Here is a 15739-nt window from a genome sequence, read left to right on the forward strand (position 1 = left end):
TGTTCCTTGTAAATACCCTTTTTTACCTGAAAAAAGGTAAACTGCCTACTCACCTATTCATAGCTCTTAGAGTGTGGTTAACAACCTACATTTTCCATGAATTGTGTGTGTGTGTGTGTGGGGGGGGGGGGGGGGGGGGTGTTCTTGTGTTTTAATCAAACCGGTTGAACTAACAAAAAGGTTCTTTGTGGGAACTAACCTGACTAAACAGTTTTGTGGAGTATACTTATTTTGGAGAGAGTTTGTTAAGCTAAAATGTGAGCCAGAGTGATGAAAAGGAGAGCATTCTTGTCTTTTCCTAGGGTTAATCAAGGCTGAAACTGTATCTTGGGTCTGTGTCAAGGTGTCCTTTATCTTGGGTCTGTGTTAAGGTGTCCTTTATCTTGGGTCTGTGTTAAGGTGTCCTTTATCTTGGGTCTGTGTTAAGGTGTCATTTTGCTGGAATGCACTGACTGTGCTTTAGAATCCTTTCCTTTCTTTGAGTCCCTCAGGTTTCAATGAGCTAGTCTCAGCTGAGATGGCAGATAAAGCACTACAGGGTACAGAGTCCATATCCAGGAACGAAGGTTAGTATTGTTTTACCATTTGAGAAAAATATTTGTATTAATTTCTTTACAGAGCAGTCGAACCTGAAAACAGTGCAGGTATTTGATTGTGTGCTCTTATCTTTACACAATGCTGCAGTGTAAGCATTTTTTGAGCATGCAAAATGAATCCTTGGAGATTAATATTGTTAATAGATTTGTCAGACCTGTACAAAAGGAGTTTAATTGCTCTGATAGAACTGGTATTTTGGTATGTTTTATTTTATTTATTTAACAGAATGTCTTTAAAGTGGTGATAGTGTGGTCTGTTTTTTTTCACTGATAAGTGTGCACTAGAAAATAGCGGAGTACTCTGTCCTTTGTTTTGAATTATGACAAATTATCACATTCGGAATACTTCAGGCTCTGAAATATTAGGTATGTCATTTAAAGTATATACTATTATTTTATTATGTGTTACAGAAACTATTTCACATTAATAGCAGTTATAGGGGAAATGGTTTGGATTGCCTTGGTACCCTCCTACACAGGAGCTATTAAGTCAAAAACTACAATAGAATTGCCAACACTCTGTATACCAGAAATCAACTGTGTGAGCAGTAGGGGTGGAGTTTCAAATGTATCAGGTCTCATTCTTCTTTAAACCCAGGGCTTCAAGTTGACATGGGTGCAGTTTTTTTTTTTATTTAAGTATTATTTAGCAATGTGATGGGCTAGTATAACAGCGTCATATTGCTGGGCAGTGTGGCAGGACAGAAGACATGCATGTAAATAGCGTCATATTGCTGGGCAGTGTGGCAGGACAGAAGACCTGCATGTAAATAGTGTGTATTATATAAATAAAGGTTTATTACTTTAAATCTGCAGACAGCAGTTTATTTTCCTCTCACAGAAAATGTGGTTTACCCCTTAACTATTTAGTAGGGTTTAGACATTTTTAAGCTATATCCCTGTCACAAAGACGGCCGGAGTGGGTGGCGTCAGACCAGAGCCAGGAAATAAACAGAGACTTGGGGTTTCAGCATTTAATACTCAGAACAGAAAATAAAAAGGTTGTACAAACAAAACATAAAAACAGGACACGGCACTTATGCCAAAATAAATATATAAACAAAACGGACTAAACAGTAAACAGACAAACGAGCAGACAAACACGGTGAGTGAGAACACTTATATTTACGTTCTTATTATTTTTACAATTATTCCCTCTGTCTCCTATCCCGTTCTCCACTCACGAACACCCAACCCCGAGTGAATGAAACGTGCATCTATTTATACTGTTGTGCTGGGATTCAATTACTAATTAATTATTCACTTGAATCCCAGCACGTGAATTAATTATGTGCAACCTCGTGCGCGCATATTACTTACTTTAAATGCACGTACAGTGATGTGCAATCCCGTGCCTAAATACAATTTAAATACCACGTGAAACACAGACCCGTTTATATCCTGTGTACCAATCTCTATACACCAACATTAACACACGCAACATACAACACAGAAATGCACACAGGGGCGGAGCACATTGCCACAATCCCCCATCAGTCACTGTGTGCATAATTGTACTATGTTGAGTTTCCTATCTATGTATCTATTTTATAATGCATATATATATATATATATATATATATATATATATATATATATATATATATATATATATATATATATATATAATTTCACCAGTAGATACCATAAACGCATTATTATTTATTATTATTTATTATTATTTTTACATTTTTGTCAAATACCTAAGTGACTAAAATTGTTATTGTCAATCACGCTGCATACTTGTACACCTATTTTATTAAATACAAAACTAGCTTAAGTAAAATACAAGACCACATTTATATAAATAAGTTGTACATGTTTAATAGCAAGGTGATGCAAAGACTTAAAGTACCGTCATTCATTATCATAAGAAATAGCGAACCCAAGTGTCATTCTCCTCCACTCGTAAAAGTGGGTTGTGGTTTACTTTTATTGAGATCAGCAGGTAAATATTGACCCCTGCATCACCACTTTAGTTTGCAGCCAGATCGAGCCCACCTCTCACAGATACTTTTAAAAGCTGCGTAATTGACTACAAGATCTGTGCGACCAGTTTGCTGGAGCTGTATAAGAATCGTTTGTATAGAGACAGTACACAGCTGTTTTCTTGGATTTTGTTCGGTTTAATTTAACAAAATAACTGTCACTGCAATATTGTTTTAATTCTGACCTTATCAATGATACAGACCACATGCTTGACATAGGAACTGTGTAACTGGCTGTGAAGAGGATGGCTTCAGTGGTGACGTCAGACCAGAAACACAGACTCAGGAAGTAGCGGGTGAGAGCGGAAACGCTACAGCTTTCAGCTTCTTTTATTAAATAATAAACAAAAACGAAAGATTTAAACAAAACAAAACACTACAAACAACAGGGCACATTGGCCAAACAAATAAGTATCGTGCTGGTGAAAACCAGCACAATTAGCAGTTGCTTCTATCTCTCTCCACAAATAGCAGATAGCTGCAGGCTTTTTATAATTATATTCTGGCCGAGGGGTTAACTAGATAGCTGCAGGATTTTTATATTCTGGCCGAGGGGTTAACAAGCTAGTAATTCATTATTACCCCTCGGCCATAGTCTGCACGAGTTTAGTAAGGATGTGTGACTGTCAGCTAGTTAAATAATCAGTAGCTGATCAGTCACGCATCCTCACGAGGTTTTTAAAATATAAAACAATAACAAATAAGTGGCGCTTTACCGTAATATAAACATAAATCATAATATAAATAAATAATAAACAAAGGGGCGGGACACTCCGCCACACTGGCACACAGCATTTGCTGTTTCTCTCAGAAAAGCTCCATAATAGATAATGTCCAATATAAATTAATCATATCAATATGGCACAGATCTTTACAAACCATTTACTCCCATTTCTAGTTTCAACGTGTGCTTACAAGGCAACAACCGTTAAATAAAAAATAGTGTTTTATGGGATGTTTGGAATCCTGACCCCCCCCCCCCACAGTAAAGAGAAGGTAAAATAGTTAGGGTTAGGGTTAGGGTTTCATACTATGGTATTAAAAACTACTGAAGTTCCTTACTGAGGTGGTTCTACTCTGTGAAGAAACTTTAAGGAGTTGTGAAAAAGCTGGTGGAAAAGTGGGTCACAGCACGAGCTGCTGTTACTCTGGGTTACCAGTCCAGTAATGGCCATTTATCAATGTCCAAATTGAACAACTTTTGCGTAATTTTAAACGAAAAGTTATTCGGCACATATTTTAGATTTAACCCACAAATAACCGTACAGTTGACCTGAAAAAAGGGGTACAGTGTGTATATTCTATTAAAATAAGCTATTAGTTAAATTCATATTTACTTATAATTCTGGTAGTCTATTCCATGTTTATTTCATTAGAAAAAACAGTGTTACTTTATACATTTCTTTTCATACCAGAAAATACAGGTATGACTGTGATATAAACCAGAGTAGAAAAAAAACATACTAAATAGCTTTGAATTTATTAATTTTTGAATTATTTCTTTTAACTTAGAAAAGCCACTGAGGGGATAGAAAATCATCTGAGCATGACTTAATTAAACCTATGTTGCGGAAGCAGGAAAGAACTCTGCATTCTTGTTTGCAAACAATAGTAAGCTTGGTAAACAAAAAGCTTTAAATACTTTTGGACTAAGGAAGGTCCATCTATGTAAATCCCTGTTGAGAACATTTCATAGAATGATATATTGTCATCAGAACAGGAAATGAATACTTTGTGATATCAGATCACTTTTACCTATTATAATCATAGGTAAAAAAATAAAAAGATCATAGACACGCCGTAAGAGCCGTGCCTTTATGATGTGCATTATTCATTATGGTGCAATAGTAACATGTTATCACATGCAGTATGTAATAATTTTTATCTCCACTCTAGATTATTTAAATGCAGTTCATATGTAAATATGATCTAAAGCCCAGTTGTGGTGGTATTGGAATATCTGCTTATTTTAGAGTCGGTCCTTACCATCCTCTAGCATTGTAAAGTTGACCACATTAAGCAAACACTGGATCTTAAAGGCAGTTTTAATAACTGCTCTCTTATGTTGGCTTTATTTGGATTTCCCTGTGGGTGGTTTCTTCTTTCCCTGCTGGAAATTTCAACAATTACTGGTTTGCTGGAGATCATCAATATATTGTCAATGGAACACACATTTCCAGTTTTCTTGTTCTAAATTTGTTTCTTTCACTTTGATTTTGATTCAGGAAAATTCTGCATAAAAATGCATATTTTTTGTATTCCCATTATGTAATATATCACAGAGAGTGCATTCATTTTTAGCTCTGAGTGAGTGAATAATAATGTCACTAGCATTCTCTATGGCCTGCAGTATAAGCCCGCCCACATTGGCATAATAGAGTTGGGATTATGTTGTATGTTATTACACACTGATCTTGACCCATTTAAAAATATCAAAGAAGTTGACTTCCATTCATTTCTACAGATCAAAAGGGTTGATTTGCTCCTGCTCAGCTTTTGCCCTGCCTTTGATCTACACAGAGTCAGATAATCATCTTGTTTACTGTGGTAAGATATATATATATATATATATATATATATATATATATATATATATATATATATATATATATATATATATATACAGTGCCTTGCGAAAGTATTCGGCCCCCTTGAACTTTGCGACCTTTTGCCACATTTCAGGCTTCAAACATAAAGATATGAAACTGTAATTTTTTGTGAAGAATCAACAACAAGTGGGACACAATCATGAAGTGGAACGAAATTTATTGGATATTTCAAACTTTTTTAACAAATAAAAAACTGAAAAATTGGGCGTGCAAAATTATTCAGCCCCTTTACTTTCAGTGCAGCAAACTCTCTCCAGAAGTTCAGTGAGGATCTCTGAATGATCCAATGTTGACCTAAATGACTAATGATGATAAATAGAATCCACCTGTGTGTAATCAAGTCTCCGTATAAATGCACCTGCACTGTGATAGTCTCAGAGGTCCGTTTAAAGCGCAGAGAGCATCATGAAGAACAAGGAACACACCAGGCAGGTCCGAGATACTGTTGTGGAGAAGTTTAAAGCCGGATTTGGATACAAAAAGATTTCCCAAGCTTTAAACATCCCAAGGAGCACTGTGCAAGCGATAATATTGAAATGGAAGGAGTATCAGACCACTGCAAATCTACCAAGACCTGGCCGTCCCTCTAAACTTTCAGCTCATACAAGGAGAAGACTGATCAGAGATGCAGCCAAGAGGCCCATGATCACTCTGGATGAACTGCAGAGATCTACAGCTGAGGTGGGAGACTCTGTCCATAGGACAACAATCAGTCGTATACTGCACAAATCTGGCCTTTATGGAAGAGTGGCAAGAAGAAAGCCATTTCTTAAAGATATCCATAAAAAGTGTCGTTTACAGTTTGCCACAAGCCACCTGGGAGACACACCAAACATGTGGAAGAAGGTGCTCTGGTCAGATGAAACCAAAATCGAACTTTTTGGCAACAATGCAAAACGTTATGTTTGGTGTAAAAGCAACACAGCTCATCACCCTGAACACACCATCCCCACTGTCAAACATGGTGGTGGCAGCATCATGGTTTGGGCCTGCTTTTCTTCAGCAGGGACAGGGAAGATGGTTAAAATTGATGGGAAGATGGATGGAGCCAAATACAGGACCATTCTGGAAGAAAACCTGATGGAGTCTGCAAAAGACCTGAGACTGGGACGGAGATTTGTCTTCCAACAAGACAATGATCCAAAACATAAAGCAAAATCTACAATGGAATGGTTCACAAATAAACATATCCAGGTGTTAGAATGGCCAAGTCAAAGTCCAGACCTGAATCCAATCGAGAATCTGTGGAAAGAACTGAAAACTGCTGTTCACAAATGCTCTCCATCCAACCTCACTGAGCTCAAGCTGTTTTGCAAGGAGGAATGGGCAAAAATTTCAGTCTCTCAATGTGCAAAACTGATAGAGACATACCCCAAGCGACTTACAGCTGTAATCGCAGCAAAAGGTGGCGCTACAAAGTATTAACTTAAGGGGGCTGAATAATTTTGCACGCCCAATTTTTCAGTTTTTTATTTGTTAAAAAAGTTTGAAATATCCAATAAATTTCGTTCCACTTCATGATTGTGTCCCACTTGTTGTTGATTCTTCACAAAAAATTACAGTTTCATATCTTTATGTTTGAAGCCTGAAATGTGGCAAAAGGTCGCAAAGTTCAAGGGGGCCGAATACTTTCGCAAGGCACTGTATATATAGCAAATCTATAGTCTGACCCTCCCTGAGAATGTAATGTAAAATCCCACTGTAAAACAATGCAATAGATGTGTGCAATTATTTTGTTCGGTGGACGTGCTATACTGTAACCATTAGGTCTGTGGTAAACACGTTTTTGTAAGTTGCCACTTTGGTGAGTAATGTTGACTGTAACCATGCATGTTTTTTTTAATGATATGTTACACCTTGCTGATATCACTGTAGGCATTAGGTTTTTAAGAGTTGGATCTGGCACCCTGAGCAGGTAGGTTGTTGGAGCTGTTCTCAACATTTCTGAATGTGTGTATTATTACTGGTAAGTGAGTTGGAGATTAGGATCCAGTTTTTAGAAATACCCAATGACTGTCTTCATTTATTGCCACAGTAAACTCAATAATTTCACGATAAATTGGTTTATGTGGTAAAGCTATTGACCTGCACAGGTCACTCACTTCTTCCATCCTTGCTACAATCACAAGCCTGGATATGAGGTCACCTTATTTGCTTTTGACTTTATAGGACTTTATGTACATAACAGGTGGCACAACAACAACAAAACTGCTCTAAAGCTGAGTTATTTAGTTTGACAAAAAAAGGTGAACCGTAGGTTATATGCGTTGTGTGGGCTAATTCTACTTTCCACAATACGGCCATTGTGTTTTGAGATCACAACAGATGTGACCTGAACAATGAGCACTATAAATAAAAGGAAGTGACTTCTAAACAGCTCTGTGTAGCTTGCTTTGGAATTCAATGTGGATACAGCATTAAAGTAAATCTGGCCTCTGATGTTTTAGATGCGCTGGAGCTCCATTTCACCTTGGAGATAGGGTCATGCTTTTTTTAAGGGCTGTTTATTTTTGTTTATTAACTGTTAACAAACAGCTAATAAGCATGTTAATGTACATTATTTATTTTCTGTTAACTGTTAGTTAATAATATATAATAGGCCAGCTAAAACTGCAAACACCAGAGCCCTATGGATGATCAATTAAACACCAGAGCCCTATGGATGATCAATACCCAGTCGATCATTGCTTGAAATCGGTTCGAATTGTTACTGTAGTAATGTTTAGCAAATTAAATCAGGTTTTTATTAACCCTAACCTTAACCTTAACCTTAACCCTAACCGTAACCCTAACCCTTAGCTAAAAATTAACAATGTTTGTTAACAGTTAATAGACCAAAAAAAATGGCCCTTAAAATAAAGCGTGACCGGAGATAGCTTATTGACCAAGTCAGCTGCTTAGTAAAATGGCAATAACTGGCAGGTAATTATATTCAGGTCACGCCATCTCTTCTCAATAGCTCATATTTATATTCAAAATAGAAATATATAAATTTGTGTTTTAAAGCAAGTCTCATTTCCTTTTTCTGTTTGGTAGGTAGCTTATAATAAACATCTATTCACCAATGCAAACATATATAAATAAAATAAAATCAGGGCTGTAGCCAGCCATGAAAAATCACCGAGGCACTTTCCCATGAACTAAAAGATTTTGAAGTGCACAGAAGCTATAGATATCAGTGGGAGTTTTAATTTATGCATATAAGGTTGGATGAAATGCATTTTATTTTGCCACAAAGCAACGTGTAAAAGCCGAAATAAATAACTATTAGTATTGCATACGCACTCCAAAAAAGCAAACGCACTCCAAAATGCGTAGGTGCAAATTACAAAATTAAATCAGTATGAGAAAAACATTACTCACAGTGCTTTGCTTGGATGCCATGTTAATGTAAGACTGAAATATTTACGTTTATTTATCAGTTCGGATTTGGAGGACTGCACCTTTTAAGTTTCGTTTTGGAATATTGTGCCCATTCTTCTTGGCAAAATTGCTCAAACTCTGTCAAGTTGGATGGGGACCGTTGGTGAACAGCAATTTTCAAGTCTTCTCAATCGGATTGAGGTCTGGGCTTTGACTGGGCCATTCTAAAACATTCAGGTTCTTGTTTTTAAACCACTCCAGTGTAGCTTTGGCTGTGTGTTTAGGGTCATTGTCCTGCTGGAAGGTGAACCTCCGCCCCAGTCCCAGGTCTCTTGCAGATTGAAACAGGTTTCCTCTAAAATTTCCCTGTATTTGGCTCCATCCATCTTGCCCTCAATCCTGACCAGTTTCCCAGTCCCTGCCGATGAAAAGCATCCCCATAACATGCTGCTGCTACCACTATGCTTCACCGTGGGGATGGTGTTCTCAGGGTGATGAGCAGTGTTGGCTTTGTACCACACATAGCGTTTTGCGCTAAGGCCAAAAAGTTCAATTTTGGTCTCATCAGACCAGAGAACCTTTTTCCACATGTTTGCTGTGTCTCCCACATGCCTTTTGGCAAAATCCAAACAGGATTTGATGTGGGTTTTTTTCAGCAATGGCTTTCTTCTCACCACTCTTCCATAAAGCCCAGCTTTGTGGAGCGTCCAGGTTATAGTTGTCCCATGGACGGTTTCTCCCATCTCAGCTGTGGATCTCTCCAGCTCCTTCAGAGTTATCATTGGCCTCTTGGTTGCTTCTCTGACTAATGCCCTTCTTACCTGGTCACTAAGTTTTGGTGGACGCCCTTCTCTAGGCAGAGTCGCGGTTGTGCCATATTCTTTCCATTTTTTAATAATGGATTTAATGGTGCTCCGGGGGATGTTCAAAGTTTGGGATATTTTTTTATAACCCAACCCTGATTGGTGCTTCTCCAGAACTGCATCCTGGACTTGTTTTGATAGCTCCTTGGTCTTCATGATGCTGATTGTTTAGATATGCTCTCTAACAAACTCTGGGGCCTTCCAGAAACAGTGTATTTAATCTGAGATCATGTGACACTTTAATTGCACACAGGTGGACTCCATTCAACTAATTATGTGACTTCTGAAGGCAACTGGTTGCACCAGAGCTTATTTAGGGGTGTCACAGCAAAGGGGGTGAATACTTATGCAATCAAGACTTTTCAGTTTTTTATTTGTAAATAATGTTGAAAAATATGTAGATTTTTTTCCCCACTTCGACATTATGAACTATTTTGTGTAGATCAGTGAGAAAAAATTAAATCCATTTTAATTCCAGGTTGTAACACTACAAAATGTGGAAAAGTCCAAGGGGGGTGAATACTTATGCAAGGCAAGGTATATATACCATATATATATATATATATATATATATATATATATATATATATATATATATATATATATATATATATATATATATATATATATATATATAAATAAAATTAGGTCTGCTCCGATGGACCGATTAATCAACTAAAGATTTGATCGCAGATACATTTTTTTACAGTTGAAGGTATTCTCTGCCTTGGCTGAAGGTCTTGGGAGTTTAACCAATGGGAATGTCAAAGATCTGCCCTGGTTTTGCAGCTGTTCAATCATTAGTGAGCAGAGGCGGGACATAAATATTGTAGGGTAAGTGGTGTAAATAGCTGAATTTGCACACTATCCCCCCCCCCCCAAAAAAAAAAAAAATATGTCCATTTGTCCAGGAATCTAATTCCTCTCGAAAGTCCATTTGGTTTTAATACCGATTTTAAATTTGATTTAAAGGGAGGAATCGTTGCACGCTTACAGCATTCTAATAAATTATCATGTATCAGCATGTGCCAGTGCTGGTGTAAACAGAGTAAAGCTAATGATAATTCAAAAGCACTTTTTAAATTTACCTTTTGAAGCCTACAGCCAATGGAAATGGGATTTGCTTAATAGGATGCATTGTCTCTAGTTTATTTATTTACAGCAAAACTGTTTGTTTTGCATATCACTGGCATATCACATATCACAACAGTTGGGTCAGTGCTTAGATTATATTCACAATGGGCTGCTAAAGCCAGAGAGGTTTGTTACAATCACAGCTGGATGCTTTGTTTCAGTGAGGATTTTTCTTTGGGCTGTCATTAGTCTTGTAGAATAAGCGGTGAGGTCACAACGTTACTGTATGTAAATATATATTTTTTTGGGCTTAAAGGATAGCAATTGTACCCATGTTTTCTTTTTACTCCACTTTGAATATACCCAGTTTGAGTGTTGCCCCATTGCTGCCAACCACTAAACAGTCAGGAACATCACCAAGCTACAGAACCCTGGAGTCAAGCCCAGTTTGGGAAGTCTTGGTGAGTGCCTGACCAGTATGGGCCACTGCAGCACAATGAGGTTGTAGCTCTGATTTGTTCATTAACAGAACATTTGTTCAGGCTTTTGGAAGACACACTTTCACTTTCTGAAGTCCTGCAGACTGCAGTCATAGTGGAAAGGGTGCTGTTGTCTGACTTGGTGAGCTGCTTATTATTGCTCCCTGCTTAAACATTATTACATTCTTTTCATGTTCCAGTAAGCATATTTAAATAAATGTAAAAATGTGGACAGATGTTTGGGGGTTTAACTATATCGTTTTTTAATGTTCATGTTGAATGTTTTAATGCCCCCTGATTGTGAAGTAAACCAATCCTATTCAAAATATGAAAGCGCATATAACTTTGTATTTCAATAGTAGGAATATTTAAAAACTGTTGTTTGCTTTAACCTTCCACCACTTTTTTTCATGCAAAGCAGAGCATAAAGTCCATGCTCTGTGCTTCACAGAGAGTTCAATTGTATGGATAATTGTGTGTACTTGACTGCCAATTAATATTGAAATAGTTAAAACTGCTTATACAGCAGAATTTACCTCAAACATTTGAGCTGCATTATTTTGATAACTAATCAGATTATTCTGCTGTCTATTTCATGCCACTACATTTCAGAGGCCTGGTTACTGTGTTTTGCTTTGTCATGTGTTTCCATTTATATGCAAATGTTGGCTCCCTGCTAAGGAGCAAGGCAAATAAACATCCATGCGGCATGGTCTGATGTAAGACAGGCTTCTGATTTAGCTATTTTAGATTACCTTTGGTTTTAAATTGGAATTAATAATAAAGTATTGTATTATCTTGTGAAATGAGAGAAATGCTTATTTAAAGTTTTATTGTTATTACAATTGGATATTTTTACAATGATTTCCAAGCTTTAGACTGACAATTTTTTATTTGTCATGTCATCTTTGAAATGCAAATATTTGAGTAAAATAACAACACACACATTGGGAGTAAATGCTAAGTTGCTTTTCATAAATTATGTATATCTTGCATATGATACATTTTTTGTCTTCGTTTTTGTTCTTTTACTTGATATTTAACACATGTTTCCTCAAGTGATACCAATTGTCAAATAGTGGCTGTAACAGGGGAGATCTGGACTGTCTGGCACATCCGTATTACTGCAGGTAGAGGGCAGCAGTCTCGTGGGATCCGCCTGTCGGTCATGGCGATGACACGGAGAGGTGGGGAAGAGGGTGTGTGTGCTTTCCCTCTCTCTGAGTGGCTGAGGGGCGGGCCTTGGGAGACTGCTCGGCCCATAAGATCTGGTTTGGTTGGACGCTCGGGTGGCCGTGTTTGGGGAATACCCAGTGACACTGATGAAAGACGTCAGTTTTAAAACAAAACGAGGCAAAACTGGCTGAGAAAAACAGCCGGCCTTAAAATAATTTAACGAGAAAAGAAATAACAGAAATCACCACGTACCCGAGGGGACGTGCTTAGTTGTACGGGGAACTCCGGCCATCCCAGTGTATAGAGGGTAATTGAGTGTAGGACGGAGGCCCGTTCTGACCGGCTTAGCGGCAGTGGGGGCACTGCGTAAGCAGGACTTTTTGTTTGTAGTTTTATTACTATGTTTTCTTTTCCCTTTTTCTTTCGCCTTTGGTTTTCATTATTATTTGCGAGCACTTGTTGTGCCTGTACCTATATTGGTAAACGCCGTGATTCTGGTTACTGTTGTCAGTATCCAGATCACGGACAACAGCGCCATCTACTGCATCAAATAAATCAGTACGCCTGAGCGGCGTTACAAATAACGTACTGTCTCCTTGTGTCAGTGAATTGCCCACCACCCTTCCACAGTGGCAAATTCACAAACACAAATAGGCTTACTGCACCAGAGCCTCCCCGGCTGTCTTGTCCTATGCTTCTATCTGTACAACTAAATGTTAACCTATAAGTGGGGTTCAGGGGGCGGAGCTAGGCACCAACAACCTATCATCTGCTGTTGTCAATTAAATCTACCTTATTTAAACATTAGTCACCTCTACCTAGCTGTCTTGTGTTTTTTTCGTTTCCTCCTCCTCCCTCCTCCTCCTCCTCCTCTAGCATCTCAACCGCCTTTGCATCGGTCTCCTCTGGGGGGTTAGTGATTCCACTTTCTCCAACCCTTTGTTAAGCTCCGCTTCATTTACCTCATAGAGGAGGGTTCTCCATGAGTCAGAGGGGACCCCCGGCCAAACCCTTCCATCTGCATGTATGTTTCTTTTGGGATTCTTCTTTCAGGTCTGATGCCTCTATGTGAGGGTCCCCAAGCGGTGGCATCCCTCGTGTTTGTCGGGTCTCCTCAAAGACGGTGGCCCCCCTCCTGTTTGTCGGGTCTCCTCAGCGACGGAACCCCCCTACTGTACTGTTGGGTCAGGAAGAGCTGGAACCTCTTTTGCGTTAACAATACTAATTCATGTTTTTCTTTTCGGTTTGCGAGCCTCTTCGTATGTCGGGTAACCTCAGAGACGGTGCCCCTCTCGTATGTCGGGTCACCTGAAAGACTGTGGCCCCCCTCCTGTTTATTGTGTCTATCGATCAAGTAAATGTTGGGCCTGGAAGAGGCGGAGCCCGTCTCTCCATGTGTATATGTTTACTAACTCTGTCAATTAACTCTATCAGGTGGCATAGCTCCGCCCCGTGAAACTGAGCGGTAAACTTACTTTATTTCAAATCTGAGCTGCCATGTTCACCATCAACAAATTCAGTTTTCATATGGATGTTAAACAAAGATCAAAGATGGTGCATATCAACTTGGCGTGAGCCCTGTCTACATGGGTCATGTACACAGAAGATAATTTGGCTACTTCCTCAATCAAAGGACTGACTGATTCTTAGTTCAATTGGTTTAGATTACTTTCTGGATACAGTAGGAAAATGAACAGGACTGATTAAAAACAGGTACACATCCACAGCAGGGTACACTGGGGCGTGCACAAACTTGGGCCTGTCCCTTTGTGAGGTGAGAATCTTCAACATGTTAGCTTAGTGCTCCATACACTGAGTAACTCCCCATTGTTTGTTTGGCCTTTTATGATGTTAATCGGGATTAAGTATGTGATCCTTATACTTACCATTGTATCTGCTAGATCGTGGCATTGGTAAAAGGCTTGAATGTGTAGCATCACAGAAATCCATGTAGAAAAAAGTCTGGCATCAGCAAACCATGCTTTATCTTTTAAACTATACTTAACCTGAATGGGCTTGCTGCCAGTCAAGTATTATGTTGTCCAAATAAGCTCTGACAATCATAAAGGAAAATTGTTTGCATTAAAAATGGGAGGTAGCGCAAAGTGTTTTTATGGTTGTCCCGGCGTATATCAGACATTCTAGGGGCATCAAGAAACGGCAAACGCCCTAGTAATACAGGATTGTGGCAATGTGCCCCACCCCTGTATGTAGTTTTGTGTTTTATGTTGTATGTAGTGTGTTAATGTTGGTGTATTGTAGTTGGTACACGGGATATAATGTGGGTAATGAGACCGAGTGTTTAAATTGTATAATTGTATTTAGGCACAGGGATTGCACTTCACTTCACGTGCATTTAAAGTATGTAATAATATGTGAGCACGGGGTTGCACAGAATTAATTCACGTGCTTGGATTCAAGTGAATAATTAATTAGTAATTGAATCCCTGCACAACAGTATATATAGATGCATAAAGCACTCACTCAGGGTTGTGTGTTCAGGGCGAAAGAACAGGAGAGAGAGAGAGAGAAATAATAAAAATAAATAACTGCTATGAGTGCTGGAAGCACCAGCACCGTACTTGTTTTGTGTTTAGTGTTCCTGCCCTGTTTGTTAGTGTCTGTTCGTTTTGTTTGTCTATTTATTTTGGCCGCAAGTGTCATGTTCTGTTTTATTTTCTGTGTGTAATAAAACACTAGCGCTGCAGCGTCTCAGTTTCACTGCAATTACTGCCTGTCTGTGTGTTTCTTTCTGGCCTGACGTCACCACTAAAGCCAGCCTGTCACAAGGATGTATTTCATTTCTAACCTTTTATTACCCAGCATTGTTCCCTCCAGGAATGATTAACTAAGCACCGGCATCCACCCCAGTGTTTGCTTTAAAATAAATGTAACCCTTTGTTGCATACTGTTCACAACTGTGTACATGTACATGTGTGATGTGTAGTGTTTAGATTATTACAATCAGGAATACAAGTGCAACTCCACATTTTATGTCCTCATGATATTACTGACCGAAAAGGACCCCCGGTTTTAGTGAAACCATTACTTTTATTGGATAGTCTAGCTAGCATGTTCATCAGAGGCAGTTTCAATCATGGAATCTATCCAGTCTTTATATTTTGGAGAGGTGGGGCTCTTCCAATTACGGACGACCAACCTGGCTGCAGAGATAATGCCCACCATGATGAAACTGAATTGGTTATTTGTCACTCCTGGAATCTCGTATCTGTCTCCTAGGAGGACAGTCTGGGTGAAGCCGACAGAGACTCCCGCAGCCATGTCCCCAAGCTATTTAAAACTTTATGCCCGAATGGCAAGACCACTGGGTATTCCCATGTAGCATGCAAGAATGTTGCAACCTCCACCCTGCATCTCCAGCACAAATAACTACTCAGTATACCTGCACTGTGGAGCCTTGTAGGGATCAATTGCTTGTAGATGCTGCATGGGATTCTCCTATCAGTTCTGTAAAATACTGCTCATCCACTGATTTTTGTTTTGTGCCATGTTCTGTTTTGTGCCATGTGCCGGAGATGCAGACCCAAGACAGCAGTGACACAGTCTCTGTATTGCAAATATCTCCCAAAC

The sequence above is a fragment of the Acipenser ruthenus genome, chromosome 5 (genome assembly GCF_902713425.1).
Source record: "Acipenser ruthenus chromosome 5, fAciRut3.2 maternal haplotype, whole genome shotgun sequence".
NCBI classification, from domain to species: Eukaryota; Metazoa; Chordata; class Actinopteri; order Acipenseriformes; family Acipenseridae; genus Acipenser; species Acipenser ruthenus.